Source organism: Vipera ursinii (assembly GCF_947247035.1).
Source record: "Vipera ursinii genome assembly, chromosome: 4".
Taxonomy (NCBI): Eukaryota; Metazoa; Chordata; class Lepidosauria; order Squamata; family Viperidae; genus Vipera; species Vipera ursinii.
Genome location: NC_139514.1, coordinates 29,249,755 through 29,273,762, shown reverse-complemented (window position 1 = coordinate 29,273,762; position 24,008 = coordinate 29,249,755). Strand labels below are relative to the sequence as shown.

Here is a 24,008-nt window from a genome sequence, read left to right as displayed (position 1 = left end):
CCTTATAAAAAGTCTGGATTTCTCTTTTTTTTTTTAGAAGGGACATATTTTTATGGGGGAAAGACACAGAGTATGCTTGCATTGGATACTTTCTTTTCGTTTGTGTGTGTGTGTGTGTGTGTGTGTGTGTAAATAAAAATATACTGAAACCATTTAGAGGCTAAACACACAGAAAAACAAGTTACAAAGTAAGCTAATTAATGAATAATAACAACTAATGTTGACATCATTATCATCATCAAAAATAGTAATGCCTCAGCATCTGGAGATCTACGTTAGCTCTTTTAATAAATGAAAACTGGAAACCTGGTGCTATAACTTATCCAGGGCAAACAAATATTTAGTTTTAGTTCCCCACCACCACCACCACCTTGCAGGTATCCATGCTCAACAGATTTACTAATTTTCAAGCAAGACATGCAAACACTTATATCATACATATTCTGGTTGCCCAATATTCTTGACCAACAGTGCATCATATCAGCATCCCATTTTTCTCTCTAGAATTAAAATAAGCTGTAATAATTTTGAAAGGAAAAGAAAAATGGGAAGGGAAATGAGAAATTGGATGGTAGAGTCTACAAGGCATCTAGAGTAAATCTGCAGGTACATATAGCCCTTTGGGCATGATGTTGAAAGCTTCAGCAATACCAGGAATATTATTTCAGCAAAGTTTTGTTTTTGTAATCTATGTTTTTGGCAATGTGTAAATATTGCTATGTATAGGAAATCACTATGCATGTAATATTAATGAAAGATTATAGTTTGAATAATTATACATACATTAATATGTCAATTTAACAGGACATTTGGGAAAAAGATGTGTCCATTAAATCCAATTTTTGTTAAATCCGAATCTATGTAATTTACATAGGTAATTTATTCTATTTACATAATTATTCAATTGATGTTTTACATCATTTGCATCAATTTGTGTTATTTGTGTAATGATCTAACTGACATTTTACATAATGCAAATGACAAAGTGACGCAAATGATGTAAAAATGACAATTATGTCATTATGCAAATACTATAAATTATGCCAACTCTCTGGGCAGCCTGCAAAAACAGCAGACTTTTACATTATTTTGGGGATGAATTCCAAACACAGATTCAGTCTGTTGCATCCAAAGTCCATTAAAGAGATAACTGTTAATTTGAGGTATCACTGTATTTTAAACATATAATTCTAACTTTTTAAAAACATTTTTACTACTCTCAAAAGCTTCTTGAACTTGATGGCCTAAATGTACACTTCAAATTATAATTCTGTAATCATTTTTAAAGCCGGTAGTATACAAGGAGTATTTATTTATTTTAAAAAACCTGACCATCTATTTTATATACCAGAATTCTGGGTAGCTCACAAAACAATTATAAACCTCAAAAAGCTGTAAAACCATAACAAGAATTCCTTTTCTGCAAAGTCAATCCTCCTTCATATATATCGAGACTCCTTTTTACTGGACTCCAACCTCACTCAACCTTAATGCTTGCAGAAAAAATCAGCTCTTCAAGGCCTTCTGAAACGCTAAGAGGATCTGCTGGATGTGAGGAGGAAGGGTATCCACAGGACAGGGACTGTATATAGAATACATATTTAAATATATTTAGGGAAATGTCTATGGAGAATCTGTCATCCAGATCATGGTTGTCCCAAAGGTGCTTTTTCAGAAGCAAAAAGACTTTCTTTATTTTCCTTGAAGACGTTTTGCTTCTCAACCAAGAAGCTGTTTCATTTTCTGAACTGAAGAAGGTTCTTCAACGAGAAGCAAAATGTCTGCAAGGAAAACAAAGTAAGTCTCCTTGCCTTTTGGAAAAGCAACTTTGGAATATATTTAGGTAACATTTTACATAATTTTCCAAAACATAATGAATTCAATTTTATTTGAACAAGTTGCTCCTGAAGCAGCAAAAGGAAAAAAAAAACTTGGTTACAAAACAGAAAGAAAAGATTTGGGATAGGCTTTCCAGTTATAAGAATTCAACATTATTTTAAAATCTACACAGAGATCTTAAATGTGCAGGCAAACACGCTCAGAACTTCATCAGCTAAAGATTCATCAAGAAAAGAATGAGGAGAAATGGCCAAAAAAAGGAAAGGAAAGGAAAGGAAAGGAAAGGAAAGGAAAGGAAAGGAAAGGAAAGGAAAGGAAAGGAAAGGAAAGGAAAGGAAAGGAAAGGAAAGGAAAGGAAAGGAAAGGAAAGGAAAGGAAAGGAAAGGAAAGGACAGAAAGGCAGCTGCTGGCCTCAGGAAACATTTGAAAACAGTCACTTGTTACAAAATTATCCAAGCTTCTGCACCTGTCATATTAATTGTATTTTGAATCTTTATTTTGAATCAATAAAGAATTTAGAATGCAAATCTCAGTTTACATTCAAATTTGCAGAAAGAAGCTAGGCATACCATGCAAGGTTTGATCAGCTTTTATTCAGCTTAGGATTCATGAAAATGTACATTTTGAGGGGAAATGCTTAATCATTTTCATGTAAGTTAGCGCCACTAAACTGTATAGTTTTTAGAGAGCCCTAACACATTATTCTGGTCATCAATTTGATTTTTTTAACATTATCTGAAATTGATACCATTTAACAAACCATGAGGAATGGAAAGTTGGGTTTCAACTTTTAAATGCATTGGAACTTGCATGGTTCATTGATCTTAAATACATCAAAAGATTCTTGTTATAGAGCCAATCTGATCTAGTGGTTAAGACACCAGGTTAAGACACTGTGAGACTGTGAATTCTAGACCTACTTGAGGCATGAAATATATCTGGGTGATTTTGGGCCCTGCTCTGTCTCTCAGCCAATTCACTTGACGGTGTTTTAGTAGAGAAAATAGTAGGAGGAAGGAGTATTAGGTATGTGAGCCTCCTTGAACTATTCATAAAAATAATAAAAAGTAGGGTGAAAATAAATAACTTTGTGTATAATATAAAATACCTTTGTCTTTTATTCTTTTATTCTATTCAGAATTCAGAATCCATTCTAGCCTGAACTATGCACAGTAATTCAATCAGAATACATCTTTAGCCAAGATCTTGATCTTATACTATTAGTTTAATTCAACATCGATCTTAAGCTATTTTTTTTTCAGCAAAGCACAATGGAAATTTAAAGAAATTGTTTGGACTCAAAATTAACATATGTGAAGCAACATTGTCCAATTATAGACAACTATAATTTTCCAAGTATTGTCTGAACAAACTGAAACAAATAAAACAAAGGGGAAAGAAAATGTGTGCCTATTTGGCAGTGTCTGAAGAACATTAGTATGAGTGGGTGGATTTGAACAGGACTAAACCAACTGGTCGGGTTTCTTTCTAGTTATGGTAATATTCCACTTTTCTACTGATCACAATCTCACAATATGGAGCTTTTTGCTTAAAAAATTAAAGACAAAAATTTTGAACATATATCCAAAAGTAGATCAATTACCTTTAAAATACAAAAGTGTAAGGACAAAATGTTCTACTAGCATATCAGATAAGAACCAACGCCAAAAAAATGGAATACATTCACTACCAATTTACTGCAGTCACCTATAAAATATTATAAGAACATTATGTATTGGGGTTCAAGCCAACAAGCTATTAAAGAGGATTGCGCGGATGTCCTCACAACATGTTATTGAAGCATTAATACATCCTCAGGGTATTGCATTTATGATGGAAGAGCCATCATCTAATCATGTTTTTAAAAAACATTAGCTATGTGTCTTGTTCTCTTTTCAAATTTATTAGTTTTCATTCTATATCTACAAAGATTTTTCATGTTTTTATTCAACTGAAACTGAGACACACATACAAAGACACATATCTATACCTATATTCTGTGATAAATGAAGCTAACCAATATTCCTTCATAAGCACAGCATGTACTCATTTCAACTCTGCTTTCCATACTAATCTGTTTCTATCTCAACAAAGAATACATGAAATGTACACAGATTTTTTAAAAATGTTCAAAAGAGACATTTTGCATGGGTGTACAATTTGTTTTAAAATCCTAAAACAGCTAGAGGTAAGTATTTATTTTAATCAAGAACCTTCAATAACTATGATCACGTCAGGTCATAGGACATGATCTGACATGACAATTGGCAGGAGAATTTGTTTGAATGGTTAGTTTTTACATGCATTATCCCATTTGTTTTTTTAAAAGAGTAAACATTTCAATAATAATGACCATCAATTAATAATAAATCAGTAGTCCTACTTTTGGAAGGAAATGGTTTCTTGAAATGGTATAGGCCAGGGGTACGCAACCTCAGCTCTTTTATGACTCATGGACTTCAACTCCCAGAATTCCTGAGTCAGCTGACTCAGGAATTCTGGGAGTTGAAGTCCATGAGTCATAAAAGAGCCGAGGTTGCCTACCCCTGGTATAAGCCATAAATGCAAACTTTTTGTTCTTAAGAACAAAGTTCTCAAACTTTATGTTACAGGAACAGAAAACAACAGCCAGCAACAATGGGCTAAATGTTTGTTTGTATTTCACCTTATTATTTTTATAATAACACCTTCCTCTTCTTATTTTCCCCACAACAAACACTCTCGGAAGTGGGTTCAGCTGAGACAGAGTGACTGGTCCAAGGTCAATCAGCTGTTCTCTGCCTTTACATGTATAGATACAAACATAAACATTTTGATGGTTGAGATGAACTAAATTGATACTAAATATTTTTCCTTCTATCCCCACAATGTTAAACATTTCAACTCAATCCAAAGTTGAAAAATAATGGGCAACAGGAATATCTTATCTCAATTTTATGAGGTTATTTTTAGAACACAGAGGTTTATTTCAATGAAACAAGGGGGGGGAGAATCACTTTAATTTAGAAAGTGAAAAAAAATCATTTTTATACAATTATGTATACGTTATAAAAACAACTCAATATAATTATTTAAAAATAATAGCATTCTAAAAATGCATGTGTTGAACCAAGTCACTCATTATAGAGTGAATAAGTGAATTATTTATCAGGTGTTTTTGCCAGAGTTAAAATGGGATATTAATGTTGAAATGAGTAATAATGATAACCTAAAACTAGTCACATCCCTGATAGTTCTCATCAAGTTTACCATGTTTTTTCTGTAATCTCTTGATTAATAGAGATGATTGTATTATTAAATAGCCATGCTTATGCCTTATTGTTTCATTATTTTATTTTGTATGAAATTAATAATATTCCTATCAAACATATTAAAAGCAATTAATAACAATTTTCACCTGGGCTACAATATAGAATATATGGGAGCCATTCTCCAGAACCTTCCAGTAATTACCTTTTCATGTATTGCAAATGTTCAAAGAGGAAAGCCTTTATCTCAAAATCATAACTGCGCAATCCCAAGTTTAAAATTCTCATAGAAGCAGCTGGACTTTTACATGCCTGAGATATTCTAAAGATATGGTCTTTTAGGTTTTTTTCTAACTTTTCTTTCTCTCTACACACACACCACACGCACGCATACATACATACATATATACAGACACATATGTGAAGTATTTCCTTTTTTAAAATCTGTAGAACTCATTTAAAATATATTTCCGTTAAGAACAGAAGTCTTCATAAAAATAGAAAACAGACAAAAACACAATTCTTGCAACTCAGAAAAGATTTACTTTCAATATTAGAGTAAGTGAAATTCCTCTCCATCTGCTGCATGTATAGGTCATTTCAATAAGTAACAAAGAGGTCTGAAAAATTCCTGCTATCAACAAAGTTATTTAGACATCTGTTAAGCAGCCTGACCTGTTACAACAGAAAAGAAACTGGAATATGCATGGAATTTCTATTTGAATTAAAGCTGCCCTGTTTTTATTAGACTGCTTAAATAGGTATGACTATTAACACAAGCATTACATAAAATCAAGGCAGACAACAATACATAAAATAAAATAGATGTTTTGATATGAGATTGGGGTATGAGATTGGGGATAGGGATGGGGAGAAAAATAATCTTGCTATAACAGTTCCATTTAAACTTTGGCAGGCAAGAGGAAGTTGGCAGAATATGACATAGAAAGAGTAAATATGTTTCATGGCATACACATATTTGAACATTATTCAAATTTTTCAAATGAAAATGTCGATACCGTGAAATCCTTGAAACATGGATAGATAAGATAGATAAATGCAAATAACCAAATCTAAATATTCCCCACTGTATTTAAAAAAAATTAAAAAGCTGAAATTGGCTAAACTATACTGCCTCTAAACATATTTCTCAAAACCCATATTTGCAAATTATTAAGAAAAAAATATTGTGCCAGGTCTCCTCTAACATTAAAAGTTATCCCATTCCCATATCCTGCTAAGGAACCTTTCGGTGAAATCAGGGATGGAAAAGAGGAAATGCTTGAACTAAGTTCCACCCTTAGGGCTAGTCTGATGCTGTTTGCTTGACTGCATTACAAAAATATTTTACCAGGGACTTTTAGAATATTTTCTGACTTTCCACTTTAGGAACTCTTTTTTTAAAAATAGGTATTATAAGAAGATAAATCCTGGATTAACTAGATATCCATCTTAAAATGGTCTCCCAAGAGATAAGTTTGCTTTTGTCTGCTTTTGAAAATGTAAGTCTAGAAAAATGGATAATAGGGCTCTGTATAGGATTCCAAAGAAAATCTTTGCAACATGCGGGAATACAAAGCACCTCTCTTCAAAATTTTAAAGCAGCCATTTTTTCTGCAAGGGTCACATGGCTTCAGAAATGAATGCAGTGGGGAAAAAAAAATCAAAAACAGCTTTCAATGCAACTAAAGATAAAGCTGCTAGAAGAATTCAGAGAGAGCTGTTTTGCTCGTGCTCATGAACCTTTTTTAACATGCATAGTTCTAGCTTAAAAATTAGATTAAAAATGCATACACATTCAGCAATAGCTTTCAGTTTGGCTAACATAATCCTGTAAAGTCAGGCAGTTACATTCCCCATAAACTGTAATTTTATTTTTAGTGTGATCTAGTCTAGATGTGTCAATGATAGGAAAATTCAATTCTCCTATCAGGAAATTTTACTGGCTGAACACCTCTGAATCATGTACGGTAACTTAATACACCAACACATTTCACTCAGAGAAATTGCACCAGTGGTTTCAGTTGACAGCTGTAATTTAGATTTAGATATTAAGAGCTTAAAATACTATCCACAGTCTATCAAAAATCTCATCATCCAATAATTTCCTATGACTTCTGTGTATATAACCCTTTTCTTTCTATGCAATTCATCTATTTAATATTGGCCTGAAAACGACAACCAAAAACAGAGTAGAACGAATAAGTCTATGCTAACTATTTTGTGGTCCTCTATAGTTTACAAGTGGCAAGTATAAGAAGAGGTGAAACTATTTAAATTCTCTAAAAGAGGTGTAATTTTTAAAAATTGTGCCCTATTGCTCTAGAGAATACATTTTTAAAGCAAAATCTTAGAATGTTCTTATTGGCAACTATTTGCTATAAAAAGGGTTAAGATGACCTAGGATATAATTAGGAAATTCTTTCATTTTTTTAATTGGTTATCTACTTTTTTTGCTCGGTTTTATTTTGCTTACTTTCTACATATGTAACTTGACAGGTCTTTAGCGTTTTCTTGCTTTTATTGTATTTGAGCCTGCTTTTAGATTCTGTTTTATTTACTATTTTAGGAAGATTGCTGGCAATTGAATATAAATAAATGAGATAAAGAGATACATCTCTACTAAGGGGATTTTTTGTGTGTGTGCTGGCACCCATTTATGGAATTGCTCCCCAGAGCGGCTCAACTGATACCCACGTTAGCATCAATTTGACAGGTGAAGATCTTTCTATTTTTAATTATGAGCCTTTTTAATTGGCTCATAATTATATTGTTTTACATTTTGCTTCTTCTTGGCACATATTTTTGTTTGGTATTTTATTTAATTTTATTCTGTATGTTTTCATTTAAATTGTATTTTAGTGTGTTTTACTGTAAACCATACAGAAAGGTTCACTTATTGGGGAGCTTTAAAAAAAAGTTAAATAAATAAATGAAAATATCAAATGGTCTCTATTCATGACCAAAAAAGCCAAAAATTGGAAATGGAAACCTTTTTTCTGATGCTTTCATGATTCAGAAAATTTCCACGAACTTTGTTTGGATAGTCAAAAATATTTGCAGATTAAATTTGAGCAGATAGCAAAGTCTAGTACAAATCACTTTATTTATTAAAAGTTACATGGTACAATTATAAAACTCTATTATAATAAACAATTGGGCATGCAAATAATTAATATAAAACTTGCATACAAAAAGCTATATGCAGCCTTCTTCAAAACAAGATTTTTCATATGAAGGAGAATTTTTTAATATTTTTTTAAATATACTAAAAGGAATTAATCTATAGAAATGTCTGTCTACGTTCTTAAGAGGCACAATAATGGTCTCAGTATATGTACCTACAAGCCACGCATAGAGTGGATCATAGACTTTAAAGGCTTAACATTCATCCCTCACAATCATTTTATTAGTACCAAAGTGCCCATAGTCACCAAAATGTAATTGATTGTGCTTAATGTATAAGGGACGCGGTGGCTCAGTGGGTTAGGACGCTGAGCTTGTCGATCGGAAGGTCGGCAGTTTGGCGGGTCGAATCCCGAGTGCCGCGTAGCAGAGTGAGCGCCTGTTACTCGTCCCAGCTTCTGCCAACCTAGCAGTTCGAAAGCACGTAAAAATGCAAGTAGAAAAATAGGGACCACTCCGGTGGGAAGGTAACAGCGTTTACGTGCGCCTTTTGGCGTCCAGTCATGCCGGCCACATGACCACGGAGACGTCCTCGGACAAGCGCTGGCTCTTCGGCTTTGAAACGGAGATGAGCACCAGCCCCTAGAGTCGGAAACGACTAGCATGCATGTGCGGGGGAACCTTTACCTTTACCTTTACCTTTAATGTATAATATTTTTCAAATTAAAATGCTTTCAAGTATAAAACTGTATACTGTTATAGGAAACGATAATGAATAATGACATTTTTGTTCATTGTTCATAGAAAATTACTCTACAGCTCAAAATCTTGGCTTGCTGAAACTAGATTTCTTCAGTAAGCCAAGATTTCAAGCTGTAGGGTGATTTTCTTAAAAGTGTATAGAATTAACTTTATTGGTAACATAAATGTTCAGTGGTTAAAATTTTGAAAAGTAAATAATATAATACTACTGGGCTCCATTAGAAAAATTGAAGGATTATGTAAGGGAATACAATAGTAGATTGGCATGATTTCGTGTAGTAAACTAATGATGGTACTTGACCCTGTCAAAAATTAGTGGATCAAATGGAATCATTTTCAAAATAAAAGTACTGTGCAAATCTGTCAGTAAGTGTACCTGTTATACTGTGAAGGCATGTTTAAACAACCTTCTTTTAAATAGCATACAGAATCAAACTATTATTTTTCTAAGTAGCAGTTAGAGAGCTTTCTCTATTAAATAATATTGGCTTGGGTCCAGTACTGAATTCCTACTATTCTGGCAGGTCTTCATCTTTTGTTGTTGTTTATTCTTTAGGATGTCTCCTGTGCCAAATTTAAAATGCATAGTTTCAATTCTGCCAAATAATTTTCTTCTTGTCCTACTCAGAACCTATTAATTCTGTATTTGCCCAGAAATATGGTGTGATTTCAAAAGAAGCCAAAATAGTAGAATTCTGATATTTCATAGCACAATGTACAATACTGTTAGATTTTAACAAGGGTTCAGACATTAACTTAAAGGTGTGACACAGAATCCAACAATAGTAAAAACAACTTTCTTTTTTTATACCCCAAACCTGCATGAAATGGACCTTTCTTCCTTTTAAAGAGAGTAGGCTACAGTAAATCCCTTAAATATCTTTTTGAGCAACCATGTTTTTCAACTTCCTTGTTGCATATACCCATAATGCTTCCATAACACAGTAAAATTATTCTATCAGCAATGAAATGTAAGATTAAATATTAATCAAACCCTTCTTAGCTACAAACCGTATATAGGCCAAGATGTACACATTATTGCCATCTACTAGGTTTGTGCAAATCATTCAAAGCCCTAAACAGTGATTGAAGTTGCAAAGCTATTTAAACTTTGATAAGCCTGTTGTGCTTTGAGAACCTCCTAACCGTGTAAGTGTATATACACAAGTTGCTTTCACCATAACAGTGGCCTCTACAAAACACAGAAGGAATATCTCAATGCATTTACATTACACCTTTGATAACTACTTCACAGCTTCCAGAGCAGATTCTAAGGGCACTAGTTAGTGACTGCAATATTTTTGGTGTGCAATCATATCCTATGTCTCGAAAAATCTTAAAAGGTAAAAGATTATTTACAAGGACAGCAAGATCAGTGGAAGGAGACTTTATACAGTTATGATTAATTCTGCAGTGAGCACAGACTCACAAGATGCACAAATAATCTATGCAAACAATGCATTCATCCACTCATTACCTCCTACCTTATTATGTCTTATGGAATGTAGTATGGAATGCAACAGAATGCTTCATATCTCCAATGTCAAATTGAGAAACAATGACATAATCTCATAGAAGATGACCTTATGATTCAGAATCACCTCAGGCACACAATTTTAAACATTCACAAAATTCAGTTACATGCTTGTCATAATGTCATTGAAAAGTCTATATTTAAACTTCTAATAAACATTTTTATTTTGCTAATTTCTTCATTGCTAAAGATAGTAATTTTCTAAATATTAAAAACTATCTGATACTGAAAAATGTAGCATTGTCCTTATTTCCATACTAAACAAGAGTATATTATTGTCTACTTACTTCAGATGATCATACAGATTTCCCTTCCTGTAGAAGAGCTCTTACCTCTATCTCTACTTTGTTACAGGAAAGTGTATATTACCTTTTAAAAGTCATTATATGAAAACATTAAATATTCCTTTATTGATAAATTAATTGTAATGTATTAAAGTTTTGTAAATACGGTACACTGACTGGATAAGAAGGCCTGTACAAACATAGAATTGGGCAGTTTTGACAAGTTAGGATTACTGTGGGGTAATTATCCCTGGTTTCCCAGAATAGTCCTTTAGGGATCATGTAACTAGGATAGTGTTGAAGCAACCATCTCTTTTATGCTCAATGATTTGACCTCCGTATCTTGGGGGATAATTAACTTGTTAATTCATGGAGTGCCGTGGATTAGTCATAAGAAATCATGGCCAAACTCATATAGGAAAACTATGGGAGATAATATATCTGGTTTTACATTACCTTGCTTTGGATCAGATAAGAAGTGATCTGAATATGAAGACACTGACATGAGTCTTTTGTCATGATCAGATTGGTAATTTATTAAAATATTGCCTCATCAAACTGCAGATCTTAAACAATCTGGATCTCTATAAGGGCAGAAGACTACTTGCTTAATGGTTACAGAGAAAGTATAGTCATAAATCATGACAGATGTAAAGCAAGTCACCATGTGACCAGATGCAATTTTAACAACCTTTTTTGCCATAATCATTAGACAATGCTGAAGTCATTAAGAGAACCCATAGTCTGCTATGGGGCAGTTTTTGATGAAAACTGAAAGTAAATGTTTGTTCTGGCAAAAATGTCATAAATTGCAGTCACTGGGGGCAATGTAAACAACCTTAAATATGTGCTGATTTCTAAGCACCCAAAATGCAGTCATGTGACCAGGCAGAGGGCCTGGACATCACAACTTTGAAACCGATTCATTTTACTTGAAGATTAAGCCTATACAGGCAGTCTTTGAGTTACAACTGGACAACCATTTCTCTGAAATGGTAAAGGGATTGGACTAGAAGACCTCCAAGGTCCCTTCCAACTCTTGTTATTATGTTAATAATGCATTGTTTATAAGTTAAGAAAAAAGAGTGGCACAGTACACTACAATAACACGTTTAAGGTCTGCAATGCCATCAATAAGGAGCCTTGGTGGAGCAGTGGGCTAATGCCTCCTTAAGTAACACCAGCTGCCTGCAATTAGTGCAGGTTCGCATCCCACCAGGCTCAAGGTTGACTCAGCCTTCCATCCTTCCGAGGTAGGTAAAATGAGGACCCAGATTGTTGGGGGCAATAAGCTGACTTTGTAATAATGCTGCTGGGGGGGGGGGGCAAAAGCCCTAATAAGCAGGCATATACATAGAATGAAGGCTATTGCTAAGCACATTGGTTTGTGCTTAAATTGTAAGCCACCCTGAGTCTTCGGAGAAGGGCGGGATATAAATGGGATTAAAATAAAAAAATAAAAAAATAACATTCTATGCAGGCTGGAAAGCATTGCAATCCTTTTTCAGTGTTCAGAAGCGTCTACTGAGAATTAGAATTGCATGTTTGCAAGATGGGCAGCTATATAAATTGTTTTAATAAATAATATAAAATAACTCTAATAAAATGTTCTGTTTTGTTCTAATATATTTTGTTAAAATATTGAAATAAAAAAGAAGTTAGGAAAAGAAATAGAAGAAAAAAAGACTGCTGTATATACGTTAAAAAAAGATAATCAGTAAAATTTTTCTGATGATAGATTGTCTTTTTCCCTTCTATTTGTGTTCCAACCACTATAATTTGAATATTTATATTTTACATTGAACATTAGTCAACATTAAGACTTAAAAATTATACTCCAAATTTACTGTATCAATTTGCCATAAGAGCGCTAATGCTACTTCAATTCAGTTACATTTCTATAATGGACACGTGCTGTCAATTTTGCAATTACAGTATATTTCCCAGTTTCAGTCTCCCAATCTGATATTCTGGGCGAGGTATCATTTCTTTTTACTGCTGTTAACATACATCTTAGTAAATTATGACATTTTTCATTTATGTTTTCTGGAATCATACCTACCAGAAATATATGTTGTAATAACATGTTCTTTAGGGCAGTTGTTGTGTTAGGTCAGGGGTCGGCAACCTCGGCTCTTTTATGACTTGTGGACTTCAATTCCCAGAATTCCTGAGCCAGCAGAGCTGGCTCAGGAATTCTGGGAGTTGAAGTCCATGAGTCATAAAAGAGCCGAGGTTGCCGACCCCTGTGTTAGGTAATGTCCAGTTTCTATTATGCCCATTCTGTTACTATTTTGCTATTTTTATTAATTGTAGGAAACAAAAACAACTAACATAGCATTCTTTTGACATGCTGTGCTGGACATTACTAGACATTTTTTTTAAGATAGTTCTTTCTGCAAAAAAAAATGCACAGAAATATCTTTTTGGGATGAGAAGGGGCGCTGTCTTACCTGAATGCCTTTTCTCAGCATGATGATGGAGAATCCATGAATGGGTTAACTCTGTCTTCCTGCCCAATCAGACTAAGTCAGTCAAACTTGCCATGCCTCTCCTGGGCCAGGACACCTCCCAGTCATGATGAAGGCGAAGCAAATGACGACAGTCTGACGTGTTGGCTCCCATGCCCCTGACACAGGACCTGACGGACACTAAGGGGTGGGTGTGGATTTTCCATCATCATGCTGAGAAAAGGCGTTCAGGTAAGACAACACCCCTTCTCCAGCATGATAGATGGAGAATCCATGAATGGGACATACCAAAGCTGCCCTATCCCTATGGGAGGAAATCAGTCTGGGCCTATGTCCCACCCTGTGGCACTACCTGTTGCAGCACTCTCTGGCCAAATGAGGCGACTGCGGAGGTAAACCTACCCAGTTTATAATGCCTAAAAAAAGGGGAAAGCGAGGACCATGTTGCTGCCCTACAAATGTCCTCAATGGACGCCTGTATTGCCCAAGCCGCAGAAGTTGCAGCACTAAGAGTGGAGTGAGCAGTGATACACCTGGGAACTGACAGGGAATGAGACTGGCACGCCCCTGCAATACAAGCCCTAGTCCATCTGCCTATAGTGGAGGCAGAAACCTTCTGCCCCATAGTAGAGGGTTGAAAGGAAACAAAGAGGGCTTCCGACTTGCAAAAAGATGCTGTCCGCTTAATACCTAATTTTTATAACTTTATTTAGAATACATTTTCACTTTCCAATAAAATATATAGTAGTAATAATGTAAAATATTAATAGTTACATTTTATGTTCTGCAAATTTCTATGCTTTAATTAAAAATTGGAAAGTGGGCAGTGAAAAAAAATCTAAAAGAATTAAACACCTAAGAAGGAAATTTATTATTTATAACTTTAATGAGCAGGCCTAAAACTAAAAAACAAAAATATCTTTTAAATTTTTAAGATTTTTAAAAAACCTTCAGTATCTTTTAAGTCAGGGGTGTCAAACTCAATTTCATTGAGGGCCACATCAGCATTGCGGTTGCCCTCAGGGGGCTGGGTGGGTGTGGCCTGGGTGGGCGTGGCCTACTGGGTGGGCATGGCTAGAGTGTGTATGGCCTACTGGGTGGGCATGGCCAGTTGTACATTGTTCGCATCAAGGGTGCCTATGGGGGCCTGGGCAGGAGTGGGACAGATCTGAGGGTCTCTGGCAGGGGGAGGGTCTCTGGGCCAGGGCCAAGGCAGTGGGGGCCGTTCCCTCACTGTTTCCAGGATGGCCTTCCGGGCCGCATGAAACCACTTCACGGGCCGGATCTGGCCCCCAGGCCTTGTGTTTGACATGTCTGTTTTTTTTTATTGAAAAGTTTTAAAATACATTTTATCTTTAACAATCCCTCCCTCCCCCTCCCCTACCTATCCCTCCCTACCCCTCCCCCGTCTCCCCCCCGACTTCCCAGAGCTAAATACAAGGTATAAAAACAGAAAACAATCATAAACATCCATATGCTAACAACAATAAACTCTTAAATCTATCGCCCTCTAACTCATATAAAATAACTACAAACAATATTAATATTACATATAAAAGGAGCCTTGGTGGAGCAGTGGGCTAATGCCTCCTTCAGTAACACCAGCTGCCTGCAATTAGTGCAGGTTCGAGTCCCACATGGCTCCAGGTTGACTCAGCCTTCCATCCTTCCCAGGTAGGTAAAATGAGGACCCAGATTGTTGGGGGCAATTAAGCTGACTTTGTAATAATGCCGCTTGGGGTGTGTGTGAAAACCCTAATAAGCAGGCATATACATAGAATGAAGGCTACTGCTAAGCTTGTAAGCCGCCCTGAGTCTTCGGAGAAGGGCGGGATATAAATGGAATTGAAATAAAAATAAATAAAATAAATAAATAAATAAATAAAAAGAAAAAAAAGAAAAAAAAGAAAGGAAGATTCATTCAAATGCTAAGTGAAACTTTTTAGTCCCATATTTCTTCTGGATATATTCAATCCATTTTTTCCACTCCATAATATAGCGTTCTTGCGAGTGATCTTTCAAATAAGCCGAGATCTTTGCCATTTCTGCCAGGTCAGAAACCTTTAAAGTCCATTCCTCTATAGTCGGCAATTCCTCCTTCTTCCAATACTGACCTATTAGAAGTCTTGCTGCTGTAATTAAATTCAACATCAACTTAGTGTCCACAACAGTAGCTTCTGTAATTATACCCAACAAAAAGAATTGCGGACAAAACTTTATCTTTTGCTTAAAGATCTTCTGCATGTTCCACCAAATTTTTATCCAAAAAGCCTTAACCTTTTTACAAGTCCACCATATATGAAAATATGTTGCATCTTCATCACCGCACCTCCAACATTTAGGCTGATAGTTCGGGTACATACTTGCCAGCTTTTTAGGATCTAAATGCCATCTATAAAACATTTTATAAAAGTTCTCTCTTAAGTTTTGAGCTTGTGTAAATTTTACATTCCTCACCCAAATCTTTTCCCACGTGTCCATTGTAATAACTTCTTGAATATTTTGGGCCCATTTTATCATACAATCTTTAACAAGCTCTGTTTCTGAGTCAATTTCTATCAATGCAAGATATATCCGTTTGATATGTGCCGGACCCTGATTTCTAATTTGCTTTATCAGATTTTCATCAGTCATTGTAAAGCCAGTTTTCTGATCTTCTTTCCACCTGGCCCGTAGCTGAATATATTGAAACCAAGTTTGAATAATCTTCTCATCTCGCAAGAAGCTGTACGGTTTCAGACACCAAACATTTCTTTCCAAACTTCAAATCTCTTTATACGTAGTCACATCATGTTTAAAACCAACATTTATATTTTCTATTGCGTGTTTTGGGATTGCCCACAATGGTATCTTACAGTCTAACTTATGTCTATACTTCTTCCAGACTCTCAACAATGCCTGTCTTAAAATATGCACTTTAAACACATTATCTACCTTCTTATCATACAACAAATATGCATGCCAACCAAACAACAAGTCGTGGCCCTCAAGATTTAATAATCTCTCTTGTGTCAAATTAATCCAATCACTTATTCCTGCTAACGCAGCAGCTTCATAGTATAATTTAAGATTGGGCATTTTAAGACCACCTCCTTCACGAGTATCCTGCATAATCTTAAGTTTAACTCGCGGCCTTTTCCCTGCCCAGACAAATTTGTTGATACCTCGTTGCCATTCCTCCAGATTAGAGTCTTTCTTAAGAACCAGTATCATTTGGAATAAGAATAAAAATTTAGGCAGGACATTCATTTTCACTGCTGCGATTCGCCCCAACAAAGACAATTGCAATTTTTCCCAGCTTTCCATTTCTTTTTGAATTTTTCCCCATAATCTTTCATAGTTATTTTTATACAACTTTGTATTAGAGGGTGACAAAAACACCCCCAAATATTTGACCCTTTTAACAGTCTCAAATCCAGTTAGTTCTTCTAAAAGGGCCTTTTGCGATGCTGTCATATTTTTGGCTAGAATTTTAGTTTTTTGTGCATTAACTTTAAATCCAGAAACCTTCCCATATTGCATTATTATCTCCATCAGGTCCACAACAGAGTTCTCCGGCTGGGTCACCGTAACAACCAGATCAACGCTCTCAATCTATAATCCTGATCTCTAATTTGTATACCCTTAATTCTTTCCGAATTCCATATTTTTATCAATAATATCTCCAATGTTAACACAAATAACAAAGGCGATAACGGACACCCTTGCCTTGTGCCCTTCTCAATATTACAAGCTTCAGTCAAACTATTGTTAACTATTATTCGGGCAGTTTGTTTTTGATATAATGCCCTAATTGGTTGCACAAAGTTATCCCCAAAGTTCATTTTATCTAAAACTTTCATCAAAAATTGCCAATTCAATTGATCAAAGGCTTTTTCAGCATCTAAAAAGATTAGCGCCGCAGAGATCTGGTTGTTCCTTTCCAAAAACTCTAACACATCAACTATATGCCTCACATTATTCTTCATTTGCCTGCCACTAATAAACCCAGTTTGATCCCCATGAATCAGAAATGTCTGTTTTAAGTGAACACGTTTGGTATCACTCCCATGGGAAGGAGAAACTAGAAAGAGAACTCATTCATGAAAACATTATTGAATAGACACTGGTCCTATTATGCAATGAAAATAGTGGCACTTAAAGCAGATGTAACACTGACCATCTGAGGATGGATGGATATGAAAATAAATAATTATGTACTTTTTAGAATATTCTCAATACGGCTTGCTAAAAACCTTAAAGAATTTATGACTAGTAGGCTAGTGCCTTAAAACTGAGTGACGTAAGCTAAGGCAGGCATATCCAATCTTATGAGCGAAATGGAATTTTCTTGGGCCGCATATAAAATTTATAGTATAGTTAATGTATATAATAAAAATGGAATTAAATAACAAACTTCCAAATAAGGTAACTGGGAATTTTTGTTCTTTCCTCCCTGCTGATATTCATGGTGTTCAAGAGGTCAATAATTATTGTGGAGTGGAGGTGGAAAGAGGGAGTGATTACAAAAACTAAACCCACAAATAGAAAAGTATTCAAGTTAATAGATTTTTTATTGAGAATTCCACTAGATCCACTAGGTTCAAGGTGTTAGTGATGACTTACAAAGCCCTACATGGCATGGGTCCGGATTACCTACGGCAACACCTGCGGCCGGCGTCAACTTCCCTCCGTCCAGTGCGCTCCCACAGAGAGGGCCTCCTCAGGGTGCCTCCGATCAAGGAATGTCGATTGGTGGCCCCCAGGGGGAGGGCGTTCTCTGTGGGCGCGCCAGACCTTTGGAACCGCTTGCCGGTCGAGCTCCGAACGGCCCCCGACCTTCGCTCCTTTTGGCGCGATCTCAAAACTTTTCTTTTTGAACTAGCTGGCCTGGTCTGATGGGTTGGGGCTGGGTTTTATAATTGGTTTTAACTTTTAATATGTATTAATTTATTACGGGCATTGTAGTTTAATTACTTTTTAATTTTTGTATCCTGGTTTTTATTATGTATTGCCCTGTTCACCGCCCTGAGTCCTTTGGGAGAAGGGCAGTATACAAATTAAATTATTAAATTAAATTAAATTAAATTAGATCAGGCATGTCAAACTTGTGATGTAATGTGACATCCCATGATGTATCGGGACTTTTTCCCCATTGCCGGCAATGGAGTGGGTGCGGTTTTGGCATGACGCATCCGGCCCACGGGCCAGCAGTTTAACATGCCTGCACTAGATCTACCCGAGTAGAGAGGCAACCTCTAATCTGTATTCACTGAAAAGTAGTGAACCCACATTTGATAATCATAAATATCTTTGTATGCTTACATGCAGTTCATACTCCCAGTATTCTAAAACAGAGGGTTGGACAAGGAAACATTGAATTTGTAATATAGCAACATTTATGCTATGAATTATTACCAAAAAGTTCAGTTTTGAAAGAGGATCTGAATAGCTGTATTTCCTTTCTTTTTAAAAACTATAGGCTAATGCACACTATGGCTTATGTTTTATAGCCCAGTTTTATGTGGCAATCAGCCTTCATGTTTCCCTTAATTATACAGTGCAATCTGGATAGCATGACTATTTGCCTTATGGAACATTTTGACATTTATTAAGTGTTTACAGGGCTTAAATTGGTGAGTCTTAAGAACTAAAATATTCTGGGCTTTGGAAGGCGAAGTCTACAAACTTTTTATCCAGATTGCTGACTGCTTTGCATTCTGCATAAATTTCCTGCCACTTTCCTTTTTTAGGAATTATATAAGCTAATTTTCATTAGACATACATTTGTGTTAAAAGGAAAAAAAGGAACTAAATGCTCTAATGTACACAAGAAGAAACAACTGGCTTTTATGCTCAGACTTCATAAATCTAAAATGTTACTTCTATCATAAATTTGACTTTCAAGCCAGGAAATTTCTTTAAAAATCAGTTTGCAAAATGCATGGCACATGAATATTTGAATAACAGAAATAATAAATATTAATAATAATAAAGCTGCTGCAGCAAAGTAACAGAACTGGTTGCCTTGTGCCAATATTGCAAGCCAAGTCAGGATGTCATCTAGTACAGCAGGATAATTCACAGCCATTATTCAGAGACAGCCAATACTGCTAGATATGTAGTCGTGGCACTAAGTAAAAACATTATACGCCACAAAAATGAACAGAGGAATAAAACGTAGAATTCATTGAAAAAGTATTCATTCCCGTTCAGTTTTCTAAATTTTTGTGTATCTTTTACACTGAGTGTTACTAGGGCTTCATGTGAATCCGACAGAAGTAAATCTGACAATTGTACCAATTACAATGTTATCTATTTTTATAAACAAAAGTAAATTAACATACATTTTTTGTGTGTTATTGGATGCCAACATGAAAATCATTCAATAAATGGTTGAATAGCTTGTAACTACAATAACTGCAACCAAATGCTTCTTGTAAGAGGTAATCAGTATCTCACGACAGTGTCTAGAAATTTTGGGCCATTCTTTTTTCACTTATTTGTATTCTTGAGAGTGATTTTGACAAAAGGCTTCTCACTGCTATTGTCCCATTCCAAGATCAGGTATGTAACTGAAAATCAATGGAAATCCAGAAGTTTAAAAATGGATCTGGAATCTTTTCTGGAATCTTAATATCTTAAGTGGTTTATCACATTTGTCTAGAATCTGTATAATGAAAACTTCATTGTAATGACAGAAGCCACATAAGTATTAACACAATCACCTCTGGTTATATGCATTATTTCTTATTCCCAGGCTTTTAAACTTCAGCTTTTACAAATCATCTTTTAGCTGGCTTCTTGTTAATTCAACCTTTTTGCCAATAGCTTTTAAAACCTTTTTAGGTGTGTGTCTTTGATTTCTGTGGTCAGGACAGGATACCTTAAACATGCCCACTCTCTTCTACTCGAGCTAGAACCTGTATTTAAAGTTTGTCTTGCAGACCACTGTGATATAGCCTATATCACATCGAACAGGAAATGTACAAAGTAGATTGACACACCCACTCAGGATATTTAATTTTAAAAATAGTAACAATTTTTTTTAGATTTCTTTTAAGAAAACAAAGAACAGATTCACAAAAAGTACTCTAGAGGTTGAAATAATTTATTCGAAAGCTGGTGCTACACTAATTATTTTAATTGTGGTCACTTGTACTCCAATCATGCTTTGTACTAATTCTCAGTGATGCACACTATGTAATTAAGCAATTAAGGAGGATGAATTGGGTGGAGTATTTTTTCAGTTCTCCAAAATAACTTAAGCCTGAAAACTTAATGCAAAGTTATCTGGATAACTTTTTAAAGATGAAATGATTCTTAGATATACTATGTTGAAAGACCAATAAGTTGATTTGTGGTAAAAAAAATATTAAAGATGCATCTTTTTCATTTGCATATTTGTTTTTCAAACAATTTATCTGAACAAGTGAACAAAACTATCAAACAGCTTATTGAAGTACTACAATTCTTTTTTTCTAGGTGTATTTTCTAGCCGCCTGTTTCCACACTCCCCTTAATGATGAGCCCAATTGTTGGGACTCCGAGAAGTGGCCGGGCTTAGACAGGGGCCTCGAGTTGAGACATGTTAAGAGACCCCTGATACATTTTTAGCCGGTTATTTTAAAAGGTTAGGGACGGGGAGGGATAGTAGGGTGGGGAGAGAATTATTAACCGGTGCTCAGTCTGGGCCTGTTAGGGGTCCCGACAAAATGGGGTTGGGGGAGGTGGTTGCTGGTTCTGTGAATGTTGGGGTGGGGCTTCAAATCCCCACGGCGATAGGGAATGGCAGCAGGTGGTTGCACGGAGGGCCGCATCAAAATCTGGGATCGCGCGTGCTACACCAGGCACGGGCTCAGGGTAGGGGTGGTGGGGTGACGGTGGTTGTCCGGGACACTTTATGCCCACGGAAGACCACCACTGTCCAGACTGCTAGGCGGCGAAACCGACCAGGTGGTTCCGCCCCAGGCGCCTAATGGACCCAGAACGGTTCCAGATGGCGATTGGTTCTATACCCATTGCCCTCACCCACAGCCCAGTCGATGCCTTGGTGGATGCCTGGGAAAGGGCGGCCACCAGGGCACTTGACTGTGTTGTACCCTCACGACCTCTGACCCAGCGCAGATCCCGCTGGGCTCCATGGTTTTCTGCGGAGCTCCGGGAGATGAAGCATCGGAGACGGGGTCTAGAGAGCGGTTGGAGGTCCAGCCGATCCGAATCTGACCAACTGCAGTTAAGAACCTTTATAAGGTCTTATCTTGCGGCGATGAGGACGGCAAAGTCTAATTAATTTGCTGCCCTCATCGCGTCCGCAGATAATCGCCCGGCCGCCTGTTTAGGGTGACTCGCTCCCTCCTTAACCAGGAGGTGAGGGAGGATCCCTTACAGGGACGGGCTGAGGAGTTTAGTCATCATCTGACGGACAAAATCGCTCAGATCAGGGCCGGCCTGGACTCTGACTGGGCGGAGTCTGACGTGGAGGAATCGGACGGTCTTGAGCATGTTATCTGGACTGAGTTCGATCCTGTTTCCCCTGATGATGTGGATAGGATCATGAGGAGGCTGAGCTCCACCACCTGTTTGTTGGATCCATGCCCCTCCTGGCTGGTTTATGTGGCCCGGGAGGAGACACGAGGCTGATTCCAGGCTTCTTTGAAGGAGGGTGTCTTCCCCACCGCCTTGAAGGAGGCAGTGGTGAGACCCCTCCTCAAAAAGCCTGCCCTGGACCCGGCTGTTTTAAATAATTATCGTCCAGTCTCCAACCTTCGCTTTTTGGCGAAGGTTGTTGAGAGTGTGGTGGCGCATCAGCTTCCTCTGTTCCTGGAGGAAACTGATTATCTGGACCCGTACCAATCGGGTTTCAAACCCAGACACAGCACGGAGACGGCATTGGTCGCGCTGGTGATCTCTGGCGGGCTCGGGACAGGGGTTGCTCCTCTGTCCTAGTCCTATTAGATCTCTCAGCGGCTTTTGATACCATCGACCATGGTATCCTACTGTGGCGTCTCAGGGGGTTGGGAGTGGGAGGCACCGTTTTACGGTGGTTCTATCTCCTGGGCCGCTCGCAGTTGGTGTTGACGGGAGGGCAGAGATCCGCCCCGAGGCCTCTCATTTGTGGAGTTGCTCAGGGGTCGGTTCTCTTGCCCCTCCTGTTCAACATCTACATGAAGCTGCTGGGTGAGATCATTCATGGTTTCGGGGTGGGGTATCATCAGTACGCTGATGTTACCCAACTTTTTCTTTCTACCCCGAACCAGCCCAGCGATGCCCTTGCCGTGATGTCCCGTTACCTGGAGGCGGTCCAGGTCTGGATGGGGAGAAACAGGCTTTGTCTCAATCCTGCCAAGACTGAGTGGCTGTGCATATCGGCATCTCGGGTTAACCAGACCATTCCACCTTTAACGATGGGGGGTGAGGTGTTACCCCCCATTGATAGGGCTCGCAACTTGGGCGTCCTCCTTGACTCCCGGCTCAATTTTGAAGACCACTTAGGAGCCATGACCTGGAGGGCTTTTGCTCAGGTTCGCCTGGTGCACAAGTTGCGACCCTACCTGGACCGAGATGCCCTACGCACAGTCACTCATGCGCTCGTGACCTCCCGTTTAGACTACTGCAACGCTCTCTACATGGGGCTGCCCTTGAGGACCACTCGGAGGCTTCCGCTGGTACAGAATGCGGCCGCGCAAGTTCTGATGGGGGTTTCCCGATACTCCCATGTAACACCTCTACTCTGTGAGCTGCATTGGCTTCCGGTTGCCCTCCGGGTGAGATTCAAGGTGCTGGTAATGACCTATAAAGCCCTAAATGGCTTGGGTCTGGGATATCTGAAGGAACACCAGTGCGCTCCCACAGGGAGGGACTTCTCAGGGTGCCACCGGTAAAAGATTGCCAGCGGGTAACACCCAGGGGGAGGGCCTTCTCAGTGGGTGCGCCTGCCCTCTGGAACCAGCTGCCGTGGAGCTTAGGACTGCCCCCGACCTCCATTCATTCCGCCGGGACCTGAAGACCTGGCTCTTCGAGCTCTCTGGCCCAGGCTGAGGATTTTAATTTTAATTTTATTTTTATTTTTTTACTTTTTCAGGGACTGTTGTAATTATTTTTAATTGTTTTTAACTTTTGTATTTCTTGTTTTAAATACCCTGTAAACCGCCCTGAGTCCTGCGGGAAAGGGCGGTATATAAATCCAATTAAATAAATAAATAAAATAAATATTTAAACCCAGAATGTTTCTATTACTTCAGAATTTTTAAGGGTTTTTTTGTGAATGACCACCATGAACATGAAAGGCAAATATTGTGAACTGATTGGCTAGTGAACAAGCCCTACAGTTTTTATGAGGTATTAAATACACATATATCTTCAAATCAAGCACAACCAAATAAGAAAAGATGCTGGTTTCTTTGACTGTCACCACAAAAGATGTAAATGTTTTAAAAATATCTGAATTAATAATATAGTCAGCATTTATTTTGCTGTCTAATTAAAGCAAATGTAAGACAATTAACTGAGAATTATACGTATGTAATTGGAAAATTCTGTTTATTTTTTTGTAATGGATACAGATTGTGGCTAAAATTATAATTTTTATAGAATAAACTTATAATACTGGTTTAAAAAGAAAAGTCAAATACTACGTAAAACCAACGAGTCAAGCCTACCCCCATATAAATACTATTTTACAAATATAGAACTCTACATGGTTCTGTCTGATCAAGGGCTTGTCTATTTATTTCAAATGGCTAAACAGACCTCTAATTTGAAA

The 24,008-nt window shown here is 37.2% G+C and overlaps 1 long non-coding RNA gene across 1 annotated transcript in view; it reads right to left on the bottom strand.

Annotated features, from left to right (window-relative positions):
• LOC310640503 overlaps positions 1–24,008 on the bottom strand; it is a 160,668-nt gene that overhangs the window by 117,083 nt on the left and 19,577 nt on the right. The window lies entirely within an intron of this gene.